The sequence below is a fragment of the Opisthocomus hoazin genome, chromosome 3 (genome assembly GCF_030867145.1).
Source record: "Opisthocomus hoazin isolate bOpiHoa1 chromosome 3, bOpiHoa1.hap1, whole genome shotgun sequence".
Taxonomy (NCBI): Eukaryota; Metazoa; Chordata; class Aves; order Opisthocomiformes; family Opisthocomidae; genus Opisthocomus; species Opisthocomus hoazin.
Genome location: NC_134416.1, coordinates 101,689,615 through 101,715,894, shown reverse-complemented (window position 1 = coordinate 101,715,894; position 26,280 = coordinate 101,689,615). Strand labels below are relative to the sequence as shown.

The following is a 26,280-nucleotide window of genomic DNA, read 5'->3' as shown; positions in this document are numbered from 1 at the left end:
CAGTTGGTTACATCAGGAAGTGATACTAGGCACGATCACGAACTTGTCTTTCTTTTTTTGTTGTCTTTACGACTGATAGTTATCAGCTGAAAACAAGCAAAATAGTTACCACTGAGCAATCCAACCCAACAACAGCCGGTGACTCCTGTGTTAGATTTTTTAATAATGAAATAGTTTTCATTGTTACTTTCTTCCTCACTCCCAAATACAACATTTTTTCAGCTCCTATTTTAAGAGAATTTGGCTTTTTTTTTTTTTCCAGGAAGGCTTTTTTACAACCAGAGAACGTCCTTTTGACACTTTTTAGATAGAGCAATACTGACATCCGTTGGTTTAATCTTCTGTGACTATTTGTTAAATCTAACTAATGTACACATAACCCTCTACAGTATCACGATGAAAGGATTGGACTTGATATGATCCAAGGAGGATTGTGCTAAGTCCAATTTGCTGTATTAGAAACATGAAACCAGCACAGATTAACTTGATGAAAAGGAACACATTGCAAAATGTGAAGTCCAAATACAGTGACTGAAATAAAATAAAAGCAGGCATTGCATGTATCAGCTGGGGGAAAAATATTAATTGGGGATTAGTAGTGATGCTGACATTTTTATCAGTAACCTCTGGAAATGTGAAAATACCTAATATGAATCTGTCTTGTTTTATATTAATCATAAAACTGGCGAAGCACGAGGAAAAAATGTTTCTAATCTAGTAGCATAAGCAGCTCAATGAAGAAAATAACTACTCTCTGTGGTTTCATCTGAGCCCTCTGAGGTTGTAATTCAACTTGGCACCGTGCTATTTTTTTTTAAATATATATATACACATAAATTTTATATACAGCACTGTAAGATAACAGGTGGTATAGGAAAACAGTTCTATTTAACGAAGAAAAATACACGGCCAAAAGTGGCGGCGTTTCCAGTATGTATGATTACGACAAGCTAAGCAGATGAGGCTGATTACCTTGGACTCCAAAACCAGCGAACCATTCTGGCAGCGCAGGGAGGGCGACGGGCTTTGACAAAAAGGCTCCGCGTTCGCTGCACCCTCCCACCGCATTCGCTTGCAAATCAACCGTGTGCTCGGAGCAGCCCGCACTGCCCCGGCCCCAGCCCGCCCAGGCTGAGGGGCTGCGGCTCCCGCGGCAGCGCCTCTGCCTCCGCGCTCGTCCGCGGGCGGGGGGGGGGGGGCGGGTGAGCGTGTGCGTGGCTTCCGCCTGGCTGTGTGTGCGTGTGCCAGCGTGTGCGTGTGTCTGTGTGGTGGCCGTGGTGTGTCTCTTTTTTTTTCTCTCTCCTTTTTTTTTTTTTTTTTAATCGGGCGCTCTGAATGAGAGCCAGTCAGAGGGAGAGCTCCCCCTTGGCTTTGGTTCCCGGCTGTCCAGAGTTAAGTGATGCCGGGAGGAAAACCCTGAGTTGGATCCAAGCAGGATCAGTCTTCGAAAATAACAGCAGAAAACAAGCAAAAAAAGGACTCTAATAGCTCGTTTTTCAGTTTGGTTGGGGTGGACGCTACTTCACTTTCTCAGAGGCAGAATAAAAGGTAGGAGCCTTTCGTACTTTTATTTCCTTAAGCTCTTTGTAGTTGTTGTTGTTATTATTACTATTACATGAACAGTATGGTGTTTAATGCAATGCATAGGATTGTTCTACTATATACAACTTTTTACATTTTATAAATACGCTTTAGGAGTAACGAGACAAGGGGTAGGAAATAACTGCTGTGTATTCTCTCCTCAGAGTAAACCGGTATCATATTTATTCAAGACTGAATCACTGAGCATTTTATAATTTTTATGTTTTTTTCTCCTACTAAGCAGGCTGTCTTTTGAGCAGCAGTTTCCATTTGTATTCAGTTCTTGCAGACGGGGGGGGGGGGGGGGAACAATACTACTTGAACTGAGAAAAAGCACAGTGTTTCATAGTGTAGCTGTTACGAGCATAGCATGAAACACACACATACATGCTCTCACTTTCTGTGTACCAGTGCAAGACCGTTACAGCTTTCACTGCTGTTCGTCCTGCCCTGAACTGAATTTCAGAATAATTATACAGACCCAGAGCAAATGCTTCTTATGAAGGAAATCCCTGTGGAGAGGGATAGCAGGGTGGATACAGGCAATATTTCAAATACCTGTACAGCGCTATGTACATACAAATGGGGAAACATTGCCAGGTTTGTCATTTCAGTAAAGGAGGGGGGAAGAGGGGAAAAGGTGAAGGGAGAAAAAAATTTCGTCTGCACCTGTGTGAGCATTTACTGTCACTGCTGCAATAAAATCCATATTTGATGTGGTGTTAAATTAATGCAGCACAATGCAAGTTTAAGTCCATGTTCCCAACTACTATTGATGGCATTGTCAGCTGCATTAGAAATTTGTAATAGGCTGATACTGTACATGATACTAGTTGCAGCTATAAAAATCTAACAGTCCTTCAGTTGAAGATAATGCATCTGCACGTGCAATCAGTGACAAATAACAACCAGCATTTTAAGTCTGACCTATCATCTTTGTTGCTTCCACACAAATGGAGCTGTTGCCTATAATCAGCTTTTATTTCAGTAAAAGCCTCTGTATTACCCCAGATGCACACCCGTTGCTTTTAAGGTATTTTTTAAATTATATGACTTGTTGTATATGTGTGTATGCATATCTGAGTGTGTGAGTGTGTGTATGGTGTGAAGAAGCAGGTTTGTAAAAAATTATGTGTCTTTTTTTTTAAGCCAGTAGGGTTTAAATTTACATGGTGATGCTGCTGGAAGGGGAAAGCAGGGAGTGGGAGACTGAAAGATACTTCTGAATCTCTAAATCTTTTTTTTAAATAAGCCATTTACAAGGAATATTATGAATCTGGTCCAAGCATTTATTGAAATTTTCCAGTTATTCAAACTTTTATATTAATTGGTTACTTTTTGAATGTAATAGTCTGTGCTGTTTCAGAGGAGGAGATGAAAGAATGAATTTAGGGAACTGGGAAAGGCAAGTAGAAAAGACAAGCTTCTTTCTCAAGAGTTGAAAACCAGCTTTTTAGAGTCAGTGTGGGCTTACATCAAGAGAGGAATACTTCTTGTATTATAAACTAGTAATCTAGTTTGTGCCTGAGGGAGTTTTCTCATATTGTTGTATACTTTGTTAAATAAAAGTATGAATGAAGTGGTCATTTCTGTAGCAATTTCGTTAATTTTAGCTTAGCTTTTTGGCCATGTTTTCTTTTTTTGTGGTGTCCAGATGATCTTATACACTTAAATAGGAACTTTGTAATGTCTGAGGAGTGTTGATTATAATACAGATATTTAAACTTGAAACTGCTGCTGCTGATTTGATTTTTTGTTACTTTGGGTAGCATTGGAAAATAAGTCTTGGTTGCTTGCTTTGACAAAAGTTTATATTTAGAATGCTTTGTAACAGCTCATGGAAAATAGCAAAATATTTCTTAAACGGATTGTATGTAGGAATTTATATATTCTTAAATGGTCTTGTTGGCTTTACATTAGAGGACATGAGTGTAGATATACTAAAACTTCGTACTTGCATGTTCTCAATAGACAAAGGATCTGGAGAAACTGGTAAAATACTGAAATGTGCTCACAGTGGGCACTGTGGTTACTGTTCTTTTCTGTGCTTAGCTGTAGTTGAAAAATGCATAAAAATAATGTTATATGAGAAAGCAAATGAGCTTATCATTAATTAAATTAGAGATACTCATAAGATACACATCTATACATGCACACCAGTATACAGATTTCAGCTGAGTAATGTTATTTTTTCCTGTGTTAAGTAGTTAAATGTAAAAGGCAGAAAAGGTTAATTTGAAAATAATATCTACCTCTGATTCTGAAAAAGTCATGTCCTGATACCAAGATAATATCCCAGGGAAGCAAGTGACTGACACAGAGCCTGTCTCATCTGAATAATTCTGTGCAGGCGACTTAGTTTCTATATGTGTTAGCCATACTTACAGCCAGGTTGCAGGTTGTAACACAGTGCCCTCGAATTAGTATAATTTTATACCTCATCCCACCACTAGGTTGCAGCACTGGTGCAGGGGGTCAAATTATGATTGAAATATTGTTGCATGGTAGCAATGCTTCGAAGTTTTGACTGCTATCATAATATAATTTTTAGTTCATTCAATATTATCACTTCAAATGAAGCTTGTAAACACCAAAGCATCGTAATTGGACTTCACAATATATCCTTGTTCATAGATTTAAAAAATATGCTGTACACTTAATTCTTTGACATTAAATGATAGACAGAAATGGAAGGAAAACACTGATTATTTGAGCAAGTAAATAGGCAGAATATAATGGCTTAAGAAACATTTTGGGAGTGCCTTAAGTGAGCCACATAAACATATACTCTGTAGTACTGTTGTATTTGCTATGGGTTTTTTAATAGCATACTGATTGAGGTATCATTTGTTATAAAGGAGGAAAATTGAAATTCAGAAATGAAACTTCTTATGAGCAGTTTAAGTATGCCAAAGTAAAACATTTTCAAGCGTGATTTCAATGCATGTAAGGATGCCATACCATAGCACATTTTCAATTGCTCTGAAAAGTATGCAACTATCAAAGAAAGCTCATGCAAACTAAAGGTAGAGTTCAGTGGAAACCTTGGTTCACTGTACAACACACACACGGCACATCTTGCATCCTCAAATCTGCTAAATGTGAACAGTTGCTTTTTGAAAGAGACACACTTCCTTTACTGTCATCAACTTCTGGAAAAAACTTGAAAGCAAGCAACAACAGTATTCTGAGTTCTGTCTTGAACTAAATATTCCCCAAATCTCTCTTCAGGCCAAGAGGATCTCCTGTGTTGAGTGTTGCTTGCTTCTCCCTCCCTAGATTTGCAGCTCTTCAGCTCGGGGTCCTTGGCATGGCAGCTTCCCTAACTTGCCTGTTTCTGTGGGTTTGCAGATCTACAACAGAGCAATAGAAAACAATCCTCATCTCTGGGGAGCTGGGTATGTTACAGTTATCAGGCTGTATTCATACATGCAGAAAAAAATCAAATAGACCTGAGCACAGTTTTTTCTCTTTACTCTGTTTTAATCTGTTGTGAAGCCAGAACACCACCCAACCAAAGAGCTATTGAGCTTATATGTTGTTTACTGCCTTATCAGTCTAATTTCTAGTATGTGGAGGATCTGCCAAAAACCTGCCAGTTGAAGCTTTATATACATTTCTTTGTACATGCAGTCTTCCTGATCATTAAACATCAGAGCCAGCTACCTCAAGTGTGTGTGTGCGTGCACAGTAGAGCAAAAACAGGGAAAAACTTTGTATTGTACAGGGATTGCATTCTAGCAAGCAGAATACTGTACAATTTCTCTCTTAATTTATATCAAATTTTTATTACTTCACTTTTTCTGTAAGCTCCCACTATCATTTCCTGCCTCTACTAACTTACGTAAAATGGATAATGTTTATCACTTTTTTGATAAAGAATCATGTCCAGCAGGAGGCATAAATCTCTAGCAGTATCTCAGAGGCACTCCCAGCATGTACTGTCACAGGGCATCTGATCTGGGATATAAACTCAAGTCTGCTAATTGGAAATGTGTATTACTATGTCTGTACCAACAGGTTACATGAGGGGAATACAGATGCTTAGGAAGTTAACTGGATATAATGAAAAGCACCATGGCAGGTGTCCTTTTTAATATTGTTCCCACATGCACATCGTTCTTCACACAATGCTTTTTTTTTATTTGTAACTTTATTATGGCGTCTCTTAATTACAACTCAAAGTGAAGTTCGAATCATATTTCAAACAGTAGGAAATCATATGAAGAAGAGAGCATGTGTATGTGTCTTTATGTAAAGGTAATGATTCAAAAAATTAATTCAAAATAGTTTCCAGAATTCTGTTGCTCAAAAGCTAGAACTGTGTTCATCTGTTTTACAAAAATTAAAAAACGAAAATATTTTCTCATGAAGAATTCTATATTATATGATATATAAACGTACATAAGTATATGTATGTTTTATGATTTTACTGTTAATATTTGATCACCTTCCACATTACAGATTGGATTCATTGTATTATCCTATTTCAGTGCTTTACATTACAGCATGAAGAATATGACATACCATCACTTAGGCCAATCAGATCATGATCCTTAAAAACAAATGCAATCCTCATGAACTCTACAATGCTATAATATCCAGATTTTTAAGACATAAAGAATAGGTACCAACGTAATTTACAACACTGTCAGCAAGGCTGAAAACCAATGTCCAACAGGACTGCTAATTCTTTCTCCCCAAATTAAAGTAAAATAAAAGTAGGTATAACTGAACTGTTATCATGTGCTTGTGTATACCATACTTTAGTAATTCACATGATATTTACACCTGTTTAATGAATGAAAAGATTATCTTGTTAATTGGTATACTATGCTAATAGTAAGCCCAAATAAAACAGATATGGCTGTGTCTACGAAACTTAGATGCTGTGCATTCTGTCATTGGTTCCTTTAAGTACCACAAGCGTACAGCTGATTTTTACTTCCACTGGAATCAAGAGAGTTTTATGTGTAGATTTGCTGGAATATGTTTCATATCTTACACATAAGACAAAACAAATGGACAAAATCTTTGAGTTTTTAAATGAGGATGAGAAAAGACCTGAAGTATTTATAATTGTTTAGAGGTAATATTCAGGACACAGGGAGGATGGTCAAGTTTATCCTGCTTCTAAAAGTTCTAAGAAAACTTATCCCTTAAATACATAAATTGCGTTCTCTTACAAATAGTCACCTGCCACTTTCCTGATGCCTTTTCTATGGTGAGTGGAACTGAGGCCATAAATGCACGTAATGACCAAGGTGCAAGACTCAGTCAGTATCAGTAATGTTGCTGTGTGTACGCTGTTATCATCCTGGCCTCTGTTCCCTGTCCTGGGGCGGTGGAATCTCCAGTGCCAAGGCTGCTGTAACCCTGCAAAGGTCTTGGTGCTGGTACTGATACCACAGATGAAGTCTCCTAAAAAGGGATCTGGACGCCCTTTTCAAAATAGGTAAAGACAGATGGGAAAAAAGAGACCACTTCCTCTCTCGTGACATTGAGATTTTCCTGACTCTGTCCACATGGTTTAACAGGCATAATACATTTTTTTTCTTGATATCGTTATCATTTTTAGTGTTCTTTTAACAATACTGTCTCTCACTAGACCTTAAAATCATGGCTTTGACAGGCATATGGGCTTCAGTTATGATTTGAGACTGTAGTGTGTTTTTCTAGAAGTTCCTATTCTTTAAGGGAAGGACTGTCATCTTTTCTCCATATATCTTTGTCCACCTTTGGAAGAGAGAAAAAGGGGAGAAACGTATACCTAACCTTCTTGTAGTCTTGATTGAAAACTGTGGATAGTATTAACTAAAATTAATCTGAAATTAAAAACGGGCTTTTTCAATGCTCAGGCTGTTTTCTCTATAAGTACATACACTTATAATCATGTTTTCGTGTTTCATTCTTTGTTAGAGAAATATCTGAGCCTAAACATATCAGTCAAGGTGTGAATCTAGAAGTTTCTATTCGGGTCCCTCTCTGTTTTACGTACATAAGATTCCTTGAAGACCCATAGAACCATTTCATCTTTATGTCATCAGCAAATTAGTTAAAAGTAGACTTAAACATCGTTGATTTCGCTACATCATGAAGGTTCTAAGTAATACATTCACTAGATGTGCACATGTGTTAATTGGGTGAATAAGATTTAAAAGATTTAATTCTTAAAATAATGTGGGGTGGGTTTTTTTGTTTTTCTAATGTTGAGGCTACTCAGAAGATGACGTGGATTTTCAGTAGCAGACTGTCAGTTGTTAGAAATAATTGCAAAATGAAACCCAAGAAAAATAGAAAGAATACAAAGAAAAAAACAACAGAATGTGCTTAAAACAAAAAATCCTGAAACATGATTAATTGAACCAGGAGAATGACAGTATTTCAGCTCTTATTTTCTTTCCACCTGTTAGAATAAATGTTAATAACAAATTATGCAAATAACCTTTCACAAAATTTTTAGATCATGCTGTAGATTATATTTTCATTATCAGGATACACGCCTTCCAATTTTTTTAAATTTCATTTAGTATGGGTTAGACTTTTACATGTTAGTACTGTTGTATGTTATACTACCTTTTTTCTTTCATTATAATCTTGATCCTGCAAAGTGAACTAGGTAGAGCTACTAGCCTGCCCTCATGACTTTCTGCTAAAAACTCAAAACAAATCCATTTAATCAATCTAACTAGCCCTTGGTCATCTAGTAGTGAATTACTGTTAAATACATAATCTAAAACAAAAAAAAAAAATCAGAATCTATAAAATCACTGCCATAGAATAATGGGCATTTCAGCAGAGATCAACAGCATTCAGCCATTTAATCAGCAGTCTTTAATCAAAATAGTCCTGTATTAAACGGTAAGTAATAGTGTAGACCTCAATTTATGAATGAGTTACTGGGGTATACCCAGTCATTTTGCAGATATATGAAAAAATTTCCTCATTTTTAATATTAGGGAAGTAAGGTGTTTCATTATGACATGAAAGACAGTTTAAGATCTGCTGAACCATAGTACATCCAAGTTCCCTCAGTATCCCACTTCCCAAGGCCATGTTCTAAATTGTATTTTTGTCTCCTACTTCTGTTTCCCTTTGGGATAGTTTCCACAGTCTTTTGGCAGAAATCTGTAGTGTCCATAAAAGAGCAGGACACAGAACACTATCGTAAGTACCATTTCAGGGAAGTGTGATTTTTCCCCGCTGTTTGATGAAGTTTTTTCTGGCATTAGTGTGCTGAGATGTACGCCTTGCCTCAAGTAAGAGTATGGTGCTCATGGTCAAGATATCACTGAAGCAGGTATCTTGATTAAAATGAGTGAACTGAGCCCCAGGCTTATTAGATTCTCTCCATGACTTAACACTTGGGGGCATTTTATTGACAGTTTGTGATTAAGAACTTAAAAGCTTATGTGTTACTAGATCTGCTTTTTTCTGGTAGTTACATCTGAGTGACAGATGTACAGATACAGATAGATGGATTTCCCTCTGTAACGTTAGTCTGTTATAAAATATAAACAGGGATAAAAGTATATATAATTTCTTCAAATTCCTCTTCTTAATTGGTTTTGAATGAAGTAGTACCCTGATTTGACTAATTAATTTAAGAAAATGTTTCTAAAGGTGGAAATGTGTCACTTTTTTACTTATTTATTATTTAGATAGTCTTTAATCATTCTGATGATCAGAAGAAACTGATCTCTTTTCTAAAATTTAAGTGTGTATATAATATATGTTCAGAATAGAAAATTAAGACAAAATCGTACATTTCTTCTTCTTCCTGTCCTTGACTAGCAAGGCATCTGAACCCACTCTGAAACACATGTGCTATTTCCGAATATATCCTAATTGTGGCTTGGTTTCCTCTAGCTTTTTATTTGAGGTGAGAATAATGAGAACTAGAAAATAGTGATGAACTAAGACATAGTGTATTATAGTAATAATCTCATTAAAGATTTGATGAGCATAAATCTTCAAGATAATTTAGGAATCTATAATGTGAATAACAAATGTCACTGGGCTTGAGCTGTTCTAAATTTGATAACTAAAAGTTTGTGACAAAGAAGACAGAATCAATTATTTAAGTTCTGAAATGCAAAATTTTTTAAAAAGCAACAGTATAATTAGAATTCATTACATTCAGGGGTTTTATGCTAGTGTTTTAGAATGGAATTTACAAATAGCCATCTACAAATGAGTCTTTTAGGTTTTCATTTCTAACAGCCGCCACTTAGCTGGATTTAACACACAAATGGTAAAGCTCAAAGTAGTTCAGCCTTCTAAATTACAGGACAAAAAACCCCTGTGTTAGTACAGCAGTGACTTGCTAAATTTTGTGTTCTGTACATTCAGGGAGGAAATACCAACCTTTTCCTTCCTTCATGGCTGCTGCCATGAAGATCCAACCATTAAGTGCTTATGTATGGAGGGTCGGAGGTGTTTTGCCACTTGGACAACCTGTGAAAGTCAGGTCTAATGGGATAAAAGCAGCTCAGGTGGATCAATCCCACAGCTCCCAGTTAAATGGTTCTAGCTCAGTCTCTGGAAAAGCACCCAGACAGTCTTGTCTTGCAGGCGTACATGACTATGGGGTTGTTTTACTGATGAGTCTGGTTCCTGGTTACTCTGGGTATGCTGGTTAGAGTTCATTTCTAGCTCCAGCATATGAAAATCTTTCTTTTCACTAAAAAAGGGCTCACAAGTAAAACCATGACACTTCAGCACTAGAAAAATGGATATCTAGACTAGTTCAGAAACTATTTTGTTGCTGTTACAGTGGATTAAAACTGGAGTACTGGTTATCAGGAAAATAATATGAAAAAAAATGTGATGTCATAATGGCATGATGACTGAGAAAAACCAAGTATTTTAAAGGAATAAATTAAATTCTATTTAAATAGAATTCATCTCAAAGATTCTAATGTGCAGTCAAGCACTGACTTCTCAAGGGTAATCCATTAGTGCCTTAAAATATACGCACTATAATGAAGTGATGTACAGAAAAAAATATTTCAAGGTAGCTTAATATGTTTCTGTACAATCAGTAATACAGGCAATGAAGATCAAGATGATAATGACACAAAAATAATTGTTTTATAATCTTGACATTGTTCAGGATCTCTCTAAAAGAAACATTTGTAGTCACTTAAAGAAATTTGCTGGTGAATTAGTAGTTCTGTGTTCTAAGCTGCTTGGTTTCTTTCTGGCTGAAGGCTGTGAACACTTTTTTAATAGTGGTTTTGTTGGAGTTTTTTAATAGATAAATGAGACATACTACATGAAATAATTGCCAGTGAAGTAATAATGATTTGGAAGTTTTTCCACCCCCACAAGGCTTTGGGTTTATTCTAATTTGGTTTTATGCAGTTAATGCACTCTGACCTGTTCCTGTTGTATCCTACTCTTCTTTGTAAAGGATGAGTTTGTGCTGTGGGAACAGAACAGCATTCATTTGACAATGAGTTATCCTATAAGCTAGAACGACTATTTCTTCAGTATTTCTCACGTTATATACCATGTAGCTTTTTTTAAGAGTTCGCTAGATTTGAGATCAATTTTTTTTTTAATTGCAATTGGGAGGGAAAGTGGAGTGGAGTAAAGGAAAAATTCTTAATGTGTAAGTTGTTGAACTTTACTTTGATAAAATTTCCTTTAGGGGAGACTATAAATCGTTGATGTGTTTGGAACTGTTTTCTTTGTCTGTTTAGTTTGTATTCATATATTTGCATATGTTCTTACTTCTCTGTCCTAAAAAGAAAATACATCATTCTAAACGTTCTTTGCCATTTGTAGGAAACTTAAGCTCTAGTAAAACATTTTTTTTATCCGTATTTATTAACTCTATGGTAAGTCTCAGCATTTCAGCAGTGCATCAAAGTAAGCAGAATGATAGTCATAACTTGCTGACCAAATTGAAAGTCAGTTGTTGGTGACATTTCTTGTGCAATTACAGAATCACAGAATGGTAGGGGTTGGAAGGGACCTCTGTGGGTCATCTAGTCCAACCCTCCTGCCAAAGCAGGGTCACCTACAGCAGGCTGCACAGGACCTTGTCCAGGCGGGTCTTGAAAATCTCCAGAGAAGGAGACTCGACAACCTCCCTGGGCAGCCTGTTCCAGTGCTCCGTCACCCTCAGAGGGAAGAAGTTCTTCCTCATGTTCAGCTGGCAATTCCCTGAAAAGTTTGTTCATTTTTTCGGATGGGAACTTTACAAATGCAGATATTCTTAATCCTTTAGTGCCATCTCGTGGCAAGAGAATAATTATATGAAACCAGGAGGTACTCTCTTTTGTAGACCATAGTTTCTGTGCCTACTGCCAAATCATCTTGTTTTAGTGATATGTATGTATGAATTTTTTTAGTGACTAAAATACAAAGCCAGGTAACGCTCAGGACAAAATTCTCTTTGGTTGCTTCTTTTTTTGATCTTTTAAAGTGCATTACTATAAATATTGATTAGAGAAATCTCACAAAAATTGACTATAATTATCACATATAAATACTTTTTTAGCCTGTAATGGATTAGGTGTCTGTAGAATACTTAAATACTTAACTAGTTCAAGGCAACTGTCAATAGATTTTCATTGTATTAGTGCGTCATATCACCGTAGAATAATACTTAGCTAGCTCAAGGCAATGTTCACTTCAGCATCCTGTAATGTTTAACAGGAAGGCAAGGTCTGTGCTAGTATTCTGGGTTTTCATTTTATTTTCTGGTTTTGGCTTGGGAAAATTCATACTAGCCTGCATCCAAAAAAGCAATGACCGCCCAGGAATGCTGTTTATTTTCCTGATATTTTAATTTTGATTCAGCAAGATGGGTGTGTTTGGTTCTGTGCTAAATGAATACTAGTTTAATACCTGGCTTTTTGAAGAAAATGCTTGCAGATATCTGCAATCAGTACAGATCACGCTCTTGTTCAATTTCCTAAGGAGTTTTCTATGTGATAGTCCATATTTACTTCCTTATTTATCTCTGACTTCCAGTCATGCTGAAAACATCTAGATGCAAAAATATTCTTCCCTGTCAATAGCTGGAAAGAAAATCAAGATGTCAGTACTACTTTTACTTAAGCTAGAGGTTCTCATTCTTTCAAAAGTAGGGAAGACTTTTTTTCTTTCTTTTTTTTTTTCCAAGACGTTTGTTATAGTCAGGTCCAAATAACATCCAAATATTTCGTAGTCATGGAAGATCAATTGCAGATTATAATTTTGTCAGTTATCATAATACCCTTTTTTTCAGACAAGTGGTAGGAAAGCATATAAAGATTAGAAGTGTGCATATCTCAGCACGAGAAAACAGAATGACATTTCAAATTTTGATCCAGTCAGTACTACAGCCACAAAACACAAAAGACCAAAAAAAAAAAAAGAAAATTTTATAGTATATCCTCTTGGCTGAAGGAAGAAACACTATCAATCAAAATGAGTTCCAAATAAGAACACTGTTTAAGGCTTCACCTCTGAAATGGAAGTAGTATTCCAACTGGGTACTCTTGGAAAAGCAGATACGTCCATCACTTCCAGTCCACACAGGCAATATTGTCTTGCTGTGTATGATATTCTTTCTAAAATTGTACAGAAAATAAAAATATTATAAGAATGCTAATACAGGGTATGTTTTCTATCAATTTTATGGTATATATTAAAATGCTAGTTATTAGAATGTGATTTTTAATAAGCAGTCATTAGCTGAGGTACAGTTGTATGCTGCACCAGATTGTGATTGTAACAGATCAGTCAACAGTTGAAGGATTCCTTTTGGATGGTTAGAAATTGTGTGACTTCTCTGATTAGAGTTAACTGGGTTAGCTAGAGATAAAACTCCACTCCCTATCAGCAGGAATGGAGGGAAGGATCAAAACATTAATGTCATAAGACATAGAATTTCTTTTTGATAGGTGTAGGTGATGATGTGTTCGTTAGAATTTTTCCTTCTGATCCCAGTAAAATTCTCTTGACAGTTAACACATTTGAATGCTTCTCTCTCTCATGTCTTTTGATGCCTTCTGTAGTATACTATGCCTACAAGATTGAAGTGGTAGGTGAATTAACTAAAGAAAGAATTGGACTTGCTCATTCAAGTCAATTCACATAGTGTGAATTCTCTTACGAGAAAGACAAACCTAAATATGTGTCATAGTCTTTTTGACAGAAGGGTGTGAAGCTTAAGGCATGACTAAATAATATTTGTATAAATAAAGTTATGATATTATGACATGTGTAATATGCTGATAATAATTACATTGAAATCCAAAATACAATTTGTACCTTTTGCAATCCATATAAAATCAGTTTCTCTGTCATTCTATGATTTGCTTTCTAGGCCTAATAGAGACATTTTCTATACCAACAGTTTCTAGGCCTGGTAGAGTTTACGATTTTTTACATTGAAAAATACCATTAGCCTTTAATCCTTAAAAAGCATTTTCCATTATTTCAAGGTAACCTGTGGATGGTCTTTAAAAACAAGATCTTAAAAAGCTTTCTAGAAAGTTACTTATGAAAATTGCATCTTCATAACATTCTGGATGAATAATTTTCATTTGTGTATGCATGGCACTGTAATTTTCATGAGGTTACATTTAATGAAAACTGAGTATAGAATATTTTAAAAAATATTTGAGGGGAAAAGTAGAATTCTGTTATGTATATTAAAGGATTTTTAAAATTCATTTTAAAGGGGTTTTTAAATGTACGCATTTATAAAAGTGGCAGGTAAGGCAGGCAGCATGCTTCATATGAGACATGGAGCAAGACAGACAACAAATCAAGCACACATACAGAAAGATGATGTAGTATGTCATAAGTTACAGAAGATAACGGCTCTCATAAGAAGTGGTTCTGTTTATGCAGTGCAAAAAGCAGAAATGCAACTGTGGTAAGTCAGTGAATGTTGTGGAGGAACAGACAGAGAGTTCCTTGGATTGATTGATATGCATACCTGAAGCACTTCAGGAAATTAAGGGAATGCTTATTTGAACAGAAGAGTTCTGAAATTTGGAGAGGAAGTGTTGTAAAGGTTGCATCTCTTAATTCACATGAAGAAAGTACTGCATCAGCCTTTCAGAAATGAAGGAAGAGGCCATATGCAAAAGACGCATGGTATTAAATGATAGAAGAAATGATGGTTTGGCCAAGGATTTAAGCAGAACTAATGTTGACATGAGAGTAAGAGAATTTACAGACAGTGTAGTGTGGATAAGAGGAATATAAAATAAACTTAAGGGATAAAAAGATAATGTAGATAGTCAGGAAAGTGTCTTGGAAAGATGAAATAATCCAAAGTATCAATATCTCTACTGAAGTTAGAGAGGGAAGAGGAAACATGATCAATTAAAGTGATTATTCCTATTTGTGGAGTTTCTGGAGGTGAAAAGAAAACAGAGGATGCTAATGATTTTGTGATTATAGTCAGGAATGCCTGGAAATCTGTATAGTACCATTTCAACATATGTTTTTGAAAGAAGTGGAATTGCTAGATTTTCTTCATGTCAGTTGCCAAATCCCTTCTGTGCCCTCTCTGTAAACTGCACCTGTTGAATAGTAGATTTTTCTCTTTCAATCCCAGTGTGTTTAATTTAGTTAGAATTTTAGGTAGGTAAATAAATACATTATTTATGCTGGAAACTGTTAGATCCTGTATATAAAGGGGAGACTGAAAAGTGCCTGTCACGGAACTTGTCTAGATGATCAAAAGGAAGAAGTGTTTTTTAAAACTGTTTCTGGGGTTAGTCCATCAGATAAGATTGATTGCTGATCTGTGGAACTTGTATATTTAGTGCGTTCTCCTGACTGTCAGAATTATTTATGTTTAATGTGACTACCCGCTAGTCTAAGCAACGTGCACCTAGGCTGTGGCAGTAAAAGAAAAAATCTCACCCTGCTGGACAAGTGCAGTAATATATAACTGATGTGTTTCAGGGCCTGAATGCCTAGAGGAATTCTAAACAAGATATAAAGGTCATAAAATCACGGGATCCCGACAACCACGGGTGGTGTTCTTACGTACAAGGCATAGGTGTGCCATCTTTTCAGACCTGCAGAAACAGCCTGAATTAGTTTGTTGCTGTGGCTTTGTCCTTTGGAGATTACAGTATTTAGGGCAAACGAGGAAGTGGGATTGAAATCAAAAAGAAAAATGCTGAAATAAGAGTAGTGACACTGGTATTCCAGGTTATGCACTTTTTGACATTAGCTTAAAAGATCTTTCTTCTGCCAAACTGAACTTGATTGTTTTCTCATGAAGATGAACAGAGAAGCCTACATATACATCAGCTGCAAATGAAGTACTTGTTTCCTTCCCCACCTTTTACAGTGTAGAAGTCAAGTAGACTGTCTTTGAGGTATGAATATACAAATATGACAAAAATTAAAATTATGTTTTATTGGACTGATGTAGTGAAGTCTATGTGCTTAAGAAATAAGACTGTATTTTCCTGCAGTGGGTTTATGTGCATGTCCTTCGATGTGGAGAGAACTGTGAAATACTTACAGGGAGATAGCTGTCGCTTTGGAGTGTGGTGAAGTGAATTCAGGAAACAAAAGACAAAAGAAATCATAGTTCCTTACAAATGGGAGCAAAAAGTCCTGCCTCAAGAAATTTTAAAACTCTTTTTTCCCCTTATTTAACAATGATTTGGCAATAACCTCACCATGTCTGGTGCAGGAAAGAAAAATTTTCAGAGAAAGTAACACCTTGTTTTTCTACAGCTGTCTCTGTCCAGAAGCATTCATTCAAGTTTTCCTTGGCCAAAGGAAAAAAAATAATATCTCCAGATATTCCAGTAGTCTTATGGTAGTCTTAGACCAGGCTACAGCTCTTTAGCTCCCCAGAGTTTGTGACAGCTTATTTACATGAGAAAGGAATGGAAAGAGAGACCAGCTCCTCTGCTTTCTGCTTGTTAGTCCACGTTGCTATGCAAAAGAACTCTATACAGTTTTTGCACTTTGAAAAGACCATACTAGAATCTTTCTTGCTCCTCATTTAAAAAAAAAATCCTGAAGGACAGTAAATAAGAGTTAATTTGCACTCTCTCTTTCTGTATGTTTTGGTACTTTCTCTGAAAGACATTTTGGTTAACAGCAGCAGTCAGGTGCTCTTGTCAATTAGGCCATGCTTGAAATACGATGTACTTGTTCACGCGTAAGAGCCATGCATCTGAAGAACCAGGAGATGCAGGGCTGTGCAGCACTGCAGAAGCTCCTCATCGTTAGTGGATTTCTGACACCCTCTTCCTAATTAGAGGGAAAGAGCTTGCCTGCGGGGAAGATTAAAAACCACTCCCAACTATATACTGTTGCAATCTTGAAGTTTGAGGGCCACAGTATGTTGTTAAACTAACGTGCTTTTGTGCTTGGGAGACCCCACCATTTTGCAAATGACTGAAGTTTGTGTTTAACTTCCATTATTGCTAACAGGATTTATTCATATATATAAATGTAAGTACATTTGAATTGTTTTTAGCACTATGCAAATATGGACACACTCAGGTTCTTTGGCCAATTTGGTCCTTAATCAGAGCTGTGCCTTGTTCTGAGACTTCAGTTTCCTAGCAGAAAATAAGAATAAAATGACTCTGTATTTCTGAGATGAACTGGATATTAACTGTCAGCCTTCTCTGTCTTTGTCTCAGTTTGTGCTTAGCAGTACTGTGTTCGGGACTTGTAATTTTTTCAGACAGTTTATTGGTTTCCTCTTAGATTTGAATAAAAAGGCAATTTTCATCCCTCACGTATTTCTTGGAAAGCAGTGCTTTTTTCATAGCCTTTTAATGACCTCCAATAGGTATTTGTCAGGTAGTTGATTTCATTGATTTAAAGACCAAGATGAGCATTCTGCTTTAGTAATAAAATGCAGAGGACAGTTGGAATGAATTAATTACATATAGAATACCTGCGATCAAAGCTTGCCCTGGAAGAGAAGTGCAAAATGAGAACCTGTGCTGAGTTGATCATTCTTATTACCTACAAAGTGCTTAATGGCAATTTTTGCCTCAGGGTGCATTAACGAGAAATTTTCACATCCAAAACAATATATAGAATTATATATTTAATAAAATTCCAACATGCTATATTATATAATATTATTATATTACATAATATTATATTATATATTTAATAAAATACCAACATGCTGTCTCACAACTACACTGTTGTAAATGAAACTCTGCCAAATATTTCAGTATTATTAAATCTTCAACATAAGACTGACATAAAATTATAAGGGAAATCAAATTATGAGTTTTCATTTCTGTGCTTTTTTCATACACATATTTTACCCCTAAAATTTCAGTGTTTGCTGTGTTATCCTTTGTGTGTTTCTGTTCATGAACTTTCCAAAATTATAAGAACTATTTTTGTAATAATTTTGTACATCTTAATGTTGCCCAGTGGTCACTCAGAACGTGATCACCTGCTTCATTTCTGTGCTGTGCAGGTGTTGGTATATTGGTGTTCCTTTTATGTGTCCTGTTCTTTGCTTAGAACATACTTCTTGTGTTCTGCGCTTCTCACTTCATATTACCTGCCAACCATGTATGTTTGACTTTCATTGGTGTGATGTAATACAGCAAAACAAAAGTTGAATACTTTGAAATCCTGGTTCTTGTGAACAAGACTGGGTCTCACTGTAATAGGCTAAAAAGAGCCTGAAGTCTTCAGCGAGAAATTTTATTATGTAGATGAAACATAGAACTCTTTTTATAAAACAAAATATGTGAATTCTGTCTGGGCATATAAAATTTCTGTTCAAGTGGGTGGCTAAGTACTTTGTCATACCTCTTCCAGATATACTCTTCCTGGGCCATATCACCAGGACTCATAAAAATTGGTTAAACTTTGATAGACCTAATTTGAGTAGCAATGCCTGGAAGAAACATGCCACATAAAAGTCAACGTCGCACACTAGCAAGGAGAAACTTTAAAAATTGTTCAGACATAAACACTCATGTGATAAGTCCCATTACATCAGTCCTGTGAAGAAAGGCTGAGGGAGCTGGGCTGGTTTAGCCTGAAGAAGAGAAGGCTGAGAGGGCAGCTTATAAATGCTTATAAATACCTTAAGGGTGGATGTCAAGAGGATGGGGCCAGACTCTTTTCAGTGGTGCCCAGCGACAGGACAAGGGGCAATGGGCACAAACTGAGGCACAGGAAGTTTCATCTGAACATGAGGAATAACTTCACTCGGAGGGTGAGGGAGCACTGGAACAGGCTGCCCAGGGAGGTTGTGGATTCTCCTTCTCTGGAGATATTCAAGACCCACCTGGACAAGGTCCTGTGCAGCCTGCTCTAGGTGACCCTCCTTTGGCAGGGGGGGTTGGACTAGATGACCCACAGAGGTCCCTTCCAACCCCTACCATTCTGTGATTCTGTGAAATATCTGAGAGAATCAAACATCACATTGGAGACAGGTCATCCTTAATAGCAATGTGATTACAGTTTTTAGGCTATTTCCTTTTTTAGACAGCATTTCTTCTGCATACTTGGTATCGTTCCATCTTCCTTTCCTTGAAGACACAGCGGGTATATAAGCATTAACCATTGTGTGTTCAGGCCCTTGGGCTAGGTTTCCTGCTTCCAGTGATGTTGAACAGTACTTCTGAAAATCCAGTAAAGTGACAACTCTAAATAAACAAATGTAGGGTGAGCTACGACTAAACAAAATATGAGTAGGCATTAGTTTTTCAAATTATGTTTAATCCCTAGAGGGCTGTGGAAGCCAGCCTGCAAATCTTACGTATTTTATGTTGAACCTAGGTTAGTAGAACTTTTTATTATTCTTTGTTTCACGAAATAGGGTCTGTATGATTAAGATTGGCTCAAAAAATTGGTTCTCCTACTTTGTTCAGTTACTGCACGGAAGTGAAAGATACCTGGAAGTATATATTATATAATAGCCTTTTATTACTTTTTTCAGTGTAAATAACATGAAGTTCAGGGTTGGTCTTCTGAGTATACTTACAAGATTAAGGACGGATAGAGGTGGAAAGGGAAGTTAATTACCAAGGCAGTCCTAAGAGACAAATTGTACTATGTAAATGTGTGCCGGTTCTGTCTGTAGGTGTAATTATCATTAAAGTTACAAAAAATTTTATCCACTGGGTTGGGTTTTGTTGACTTTTTTTTCCCAGCTACAAATGATCTCAACCATTACTTCTTGTCATGTTCAGTAGATATGGATAACAGATTATCCACTCTTTTACAGAAATCTTGCATGTTTAAAAGTTGTAACTCGTTCTCCCTTCTTACCACACTTTTCTGTTATAACTTAGTGGCACTAGTTTGTTCACTTGTGCCAGGATAGTCGTGACAATTCCTCTTTTACCCTGACTTCTCCACACCTTTCCTAAAGCATGGTGTTCAAAAAACAGATTTATGGGTTAAGCTGAGCCCTTCCCATTGTTGCCTGAGCAGAGAGGATATACTTTATTTTTATTATAGGTAGAAATCCTCCTTATATATCAGTTTCTGTTTTGGATCCAGTTGATGCTGTTAAACCATATTCAGTGATCTTTTTACCTCACTAGCATTAAGATGGTTGACATTTACTGATTTTTCTCTGTCCACAAGGCATGATAATTGTTCAATTACAGAAAGAATTTAGAGTGGAATTGGAGTGGAAAATATATTTTAAAATAACAGAATGACTAATTATTCTGAAACTGCTTCAGCCAATTCATGTTCTATACTAGTAGCAATTTCATTAGGTCCAGTGGTTTAAAAACTTTTAATTTGCAGTGAACAGTATGTGGTGTTTGAATATGCCTGATTCCCATGTTGAGGTAGTTTTATTTTACCAACAGATGAATTTGCTGATACTGGGTTTCTGGATTTTTTGAATGTCTTGCCACTGAAGAAAGAGTGCCATAACTTAACATAACTGGGTTGTCTTGCTCATAGCTGCATACCGTGTTCGGTGTCATTCCACCTCCTTCAAGTGGAATTCACATCACTTACCACTGAGGAATTGTTTATGGACTTCTCCAATGTCTCTTGGCTCTTAGTTGCAAACACCGGTTGTTACACAGCTGATAGCATTGTAAAAACTGACCATTCTCATCTAAATTTTTAAATTAATCTTTATCATGACTTCTTCCTGTTTAATGTTGAGATCATAACATCTTACTGCCAATATTAATTGTATTAGCTACCTGCCCTAAATAATCTTTTAGAAACAGTGCTCCTGAGAAAAGATACTGCATTCTCCAACTTCCTTCATTGTACCTGTAAAAGCACTATTTCTACACTGATTACTGAACCAAAGTTTTTAATCTCGTTCCTGTTGCTAATGCTCATACAGAATTACTTCATCCTTGTTGCGGTTGTGACCACTGATAACCGAAATAATGAATGCTTACCACTAATTTGTTTTAATATGCTCTGGTAAGGTCTGCTGTTATCTCCATTCTTCAAGCCCCAAATTGGGCACCAAAAAGGACTGCTGTGGTTTAACCTAGCAGCTGGCAACTAAACACCAGGCAGCCACTTGCTAACCCCTCCCTTTCCTCTCCCCATCAGGATGGGGAGGAGAAATGGACAAAAGGAGAAACTCATGGGTTGAGATAAAGACAGCTTAATAAGGCAACAAAGGAAATACTAATAGTAATAATGATAATTATAATGATAACTTGATGACTGATTCACAGTCTGTCTCTGAGCAGTCATCATGGAATGCCAAACTCATGAATTTTGCACATTTCACAAAACTCCTTCAAAAGACCAAACTCCCAGAAAAGTTCAAACTCCCAGACAAAAGAGAATTTGAGCTCCTGGAAAGAAGAGCACATAGCTTCCTGCCCACTGGCCAACCCCCATTCCTGAATTGAAAGTGATGTCTATGTTTTGGAATATTTCCATTGGCCAGCTTGGGATAGCTTTCTGTCTATGTTCCCTCTCAGCTCCTGCACACGTGCTCATTAGCTGAGTATGAGAAACTGGAAAAAGTCCTTGATTTCATAGATGTCTCTGGCTTCTCATTTTGCACCTCGACTTTGTCCATTTTACTTCTTTCTTTGCCTGCTATTCTTTTGTGCTCATATTTAGTAATACAATATATTTTATATTTTTGACATGTTTGCTTCCCTATGTTTTGAATGATATAACAGCAGCTTAGCAAAAGTCTGTTCTTTACGGCATTTCCTATCCCACTTTTGCACTAGAAAAGCTTTTGTTTGTGCCATATAATTTCTTTCAAAAACTACCTCCTCCTTTGGTCTTCCTGTCTTTCCTGCCCATAATGTTATCATAATCTTCCGGTAATATGTGATACTTCACCAGCTCTCTATTATGATTAGACGATTTTCAACTTTTAGAAAAAAGACTTGAAAGTTTTCTAGTTTGCTCTCTGTGCTTTTTGTATTTATGTACAGATGTCAAATATGTTTGACAGATGACTAACGCAGTACCTTCTTCATCCTTTCTGACTTACTGTCATGTGTTCTTTGTATCCTCCTTGCCGTTAGACTCATTTCCAGGTATTTCCTGTTTACACCTAAATTACATGTTTATGTCAGCATACCCATATTTCATCTTACTTTAAAATCCTCTTTACTATGTTAGTAACTGAATCTACTTTCCTTGTTTCGCTCCATGTCCTACAAGAAAGAATTCATCTTTACGTAATAGCTCAATGAAAAATGTCTTGTAAGTGAGGAAACCAAAGCAGTCCAGGTGACACCATCAGTTGTTAATTTATTTCTGGAATATTATCTTATAGAACTCATGTTTCCTTCCTAATGAGAAGGTTCTCTAAAACATAATGGATAAAAGGAGCTTGGTAAGGAAAAGCTTAGTTGATTCTTACATGTGTTGACACTGTGGACAAAAATTGCATACCTTGGCACAGATGAGCATTTGTAGCAGACCTCAGCAGTTTGCATAAGTAGAGATTATGGGGGAAAAAGTTTAAAAATTAATTGGAAAAGGTTGTGGAACAGGATTTGGAGAAATACTGAGGCACAGAGGTTTCGAAGAGGCTGCTGTCCAGTTGCAGGCCAGAAGAAGGGACACACATGGAGCACCTGTCAGGACCGAGGATGGAAATGACAGCAGCAGCGCTGCTGCTGTGATCTTGTTGCCCTGTGACGTGACTGTTTGCTGACCTCATTGTCTGTCGGGTGGTGTTTGAAGTCTTACCTCGCAAATTGCCAGAAAAATGCAGTGTGAAAGTGACTTTATATCATATTCAGTGTATGGCCATGTTTTAAACACCTGTCTGTCTTCTAGAGCTGGTGTGTTCATTGTGGCTTTGGGTTTTTTTTCTTCATATCATACAGTTGTCTTTCTTAGAGTTGCATTGAGTGATGTGATGGAGGCATTGCAAACTGTAAGGTTTGTTCATAGGCACAGGAAAAATTTACACTTGAATTCTTCGATCTTCACTCGTAACAGTTATTACAGATCATATATCTGTTTTACTTAATAACAGTGTTTAAAGAAGAGGGAGGTAGTAAATTCTTGACATTTTCTCTAGGTTTTGCTAATATTTATATACATATATTATAGCACTGTAATTCTGTGCTTCTCATCACTTAGGAAAAAATCTCCAGTTTGTTTAAATATGGTAAAAAAAATATATATGTATATATCTCACATTGTGCTCTGAGTGGCACCAGTGAATATCTTCAGCAAGTACACTTCAGTCACTGAAGTAGCTGGCTTTTTGTTGCTGAAACTGAGAACAGATCCTTGACATTCTTGTAGAAACATAAATATAGCACTTTCATTGACACTAGATTCTTATACTAGCCTGCCTTTCTCAAACAAGTGTTTGGAAGAAGACTAGAAGAAACACCAGAGATAAAATGAAAAGAAGGGATAGCTGTCAACATACCAATGAAAATCCACGTTCAAAATACAGGCTAGAGCAAGTAACTCATGAATGACACTGGACAGAAATTGCAAAACGGAACAGAAGAAGTCATAAGAAAAAAACAGTCACTATGATGTTTTACCATCTAATTTATGTGACCTGAACAGCCTGTTAAGGATCACTTTTACTTTACAGTTTGAAACCATTGTTCTTTTGCACCTTAATGAACGGATGTAGGACCTCAAGTAACCTTCCTCCTATGTTTGTCTAAAGTTGGAAGTTTCTTGTAATTGCTTGCCTTGCTGTAAAACAAGCTATAAACAAAACCAGAAAGCTTTAAATGTTCGGCATTGCTTATTCCCATGTTGAGACTAGCATTAGGTCCATGCGTTTTTCTTCGCACGTGCAACAGATCATGTTTGTTAGCAGTATGACAGAGATTCAGCCTGACAGAAGTGAGAAGCTGGCTGCTGTTCTGTAAAAATATCAAAGCAGATTGAACAAAACAGTAATTCTTTAGGTAGTAGTTAAGTCATGGTATTCGCCATTTCGGCGAAGCTACTGAAGGTGAAGGGTTCTGGAGCAGAGGCTCGCGCCGAGGGACCCTTTCTCCGGTGGCAAAACCGCAGCGGCGAGGCGGCAAAAAGCGCCGAGAGAGAGAGAGGAGACCCCAGCCCCCCCCACCCCCCCCCCCCGAGCGGGAAAGCGGGAAAGCGGGAGGTGCCAACGAGCGGCAGCTCTGATTCAGCGGGGGCGGAGTCGAGTGTGACAGCGGCCAAACCCCCTCACGGATAAGAGCAGCTCCCAGGGAGCGCGGGCGACCAGGAGCGCGGGCGACCAGAGCCGGCAAACAGGCGGCGCAGCAGCCCGGGAGCGGCGCAGCAGTTTGCGCGGCAGTTGGCGCAGGCAGGGCGAGCGGGGAAGGCGACTGGCAGGGTGCAGCCGCCCCTTCTGGCAACTCAAGTAGTGGGCATCGCTCTTCCAGGAGATATTCTAGCCATGGTTACCACCCGTGGTAAAGCTGTTGCTCGAAGGAGTGTGGGGACCCAGACGGAGGCCCCACGCAAGAATGCCGGTGTCCAGGTCTCTGGCTGCAGGGAGTGCCTGAGCCTGGCGCTCGTACCGGAGGACAGCAGAGACAACGGCTGTGTTCGGTGCGAGCAGGTGAATGACCTGCTCAGCCTGGTGGCAGAGCTGAAGGAGGAAGTGGAGAGGCTGAGGAGCATCCGGGAGTGTGAGAGGGAGATCGACTGGTGGGGCAGCACCCTGCCCTCCCTGAGGCAGAGGCAGCAGGAGGCGGCTCCACAGAAAGCAGAGAACCCCCTACCCTCTTGCCACCGAGCAGAAAGAGGGGGCCTAAGAGATGGGGGGGAATGGAAACGGGTCCCTGCTCGGGGTGGCAAGCGAATCTCCCCCCGGCCTCCCTCACCTGCCCAGTTGCCCTTAAGCAACAGATATGGGGCTCTGGAATGTGAGGGACTGGCCACAGAGGATGTGGGTGAAGGTGAGGCTCCATTCAGGGGGTTGCCTAGGACGAGTCAGACAGCCCCACGTATTACAACTGCCTCAACTAAGAAAAAAAGGAGGGTCATTGTCATAGGTGATTCCCTTCTGAGGGGAACAGAGGGCCCGATCTGCCAACCGGACCCATCCCACAGGGAAGTCTGCTGCCTCCCTGGGGCCCGGGTTAGGGATGTTGCTAAGGAACTCCCTGGTCTGGTGCGGCCTACTGATTACTACCCCCTCTTGGTAATGCAGGTTGGCGGGGACGAGATAGCAGAAAGAAGTGCCAAGGCCATCAAAAGGGACTTCAGGGCACTGGGGCGATTGGTTGAGGGATCAGGGGCGCAGGTGGTGTTTTCCTCCATCCCATCAGTGGCAGGGAACAGCACTGAAAGGGGCAGGAAAACTCACCTGGTTAACAGGTGGCTCAGAGACTGGTGCCATCGGTCAAATTTTGGCTTCTTTGATCATGGGGAGGTGTACACAGCACCGGGCCTGCTGGCGACAGATGGAACTCGGCTATCTCAAAGGGGAAAAAGAATTCTTGGCCACGAGCTGGCGGGGCTCATTGAGAGGGCTTTAAACTAGGTTCGAAGAGGGAAGGGGATATTGCCCAGCTCGCTAGGGATGAGCATAGGCTTGGCGTGCCAAGGCCAGGGGTGAGATCGACAGCCCAGCTCAAGTGTGTTTACACCAATGCACGTAGCATGGGCAATAAACAGGAGGAGCTGGAAGCCATTATACAGCAGGACGGCTACGACTTGGTCGCCATCACAGAAACATGGTGGGACAACTCGCATGACTGGCGTGCTGTCATAGATGGCTACAGACTCTTTAGGAAAGACAGATCAACAAGGAGAGGTGGGGGAGTTGCTCTATATGTGAGGGAGCAACTGGAATGCATTGAGCTTGGCCTGGGGGCAAATGAGGAACAAGTTGAAAGCTTGTGGGTTAGCATTAAGGGACAGGCTCATAAGGGTGACATTACTGTGGGTGTGTACTACAGGCCACCTGACCAGGAGGAGGAGGTTGATGAGGCCTTCTACAGGCAGCTGCAAGCAGCCTCACAGTCACAGGCCCTGGTTCTCATGGGGGACTTCAACCACCCTGACATCAGCTGGGAAGACCATACAGCTAGGCAGGCGCAATCCAGGAGGTTCCTACAGAGCATCAATGATAACTTTCTGATGCAAGTGGTGGAGGAACCAACAGGGAAAGGCGCGCTGCTGGACCTTGTGTTAACAAACAAGGAGGGACTGGTGGAGGATGTGAAGGTCGGAGGTAGACTCGGCTGCAGTGACCATGAAATGGTTGAGTTCAGGATCCTGCGTGGAGGAAGCAGGGCGATAAGCAGGATGAAAACCTTGGACCTCAGGAGGGCTGAC

General features: G+C 38.5%; 1 protein-coding gene and 1 long non-coding RNA gene across 5 annotated transcripts in view; one reads left to right on the top strand and one right to left on the bottom strand.

Moving 5' to 3' along the window:
* The window catches only part of LOC142360901 (uncharacterized), a 79,275-nt gene extending 78,093 nt beyond the window's left edge, over positions 1–1,182 (bottom strand). The window contains exon 1 of the long non-coding RNA XR_012763532.1: positions 973–1,182. This is a non-coding gene — a long non-coding RNA (uncharacterized LOC142360901). The remainder of the gene's footprint in view (positions 1–972) is intronic.
* LOC104335077 (cadherin-10) overlaps positions 1,030–26,280 on the top strand; it is a 104,266-nt gene continuing 79,015 nt past the window's right edge. For 2 of the 4 annotated variants that reach the window (XM_075417136.1, XM_075417137.1), the window contains exon 1: positions 1,030–1,548. The gene's annotated coding sequence lies outside the window, so the exon portion shown is untranslated. Of the gene's footprint in view, positions 1,549–2,585; positions 2,615–26,280 lie in introns of those variants that run through there. The other 2 variants (XM_075417134.1, XM_075417135.1) reach the window with 2 other exon arrangements.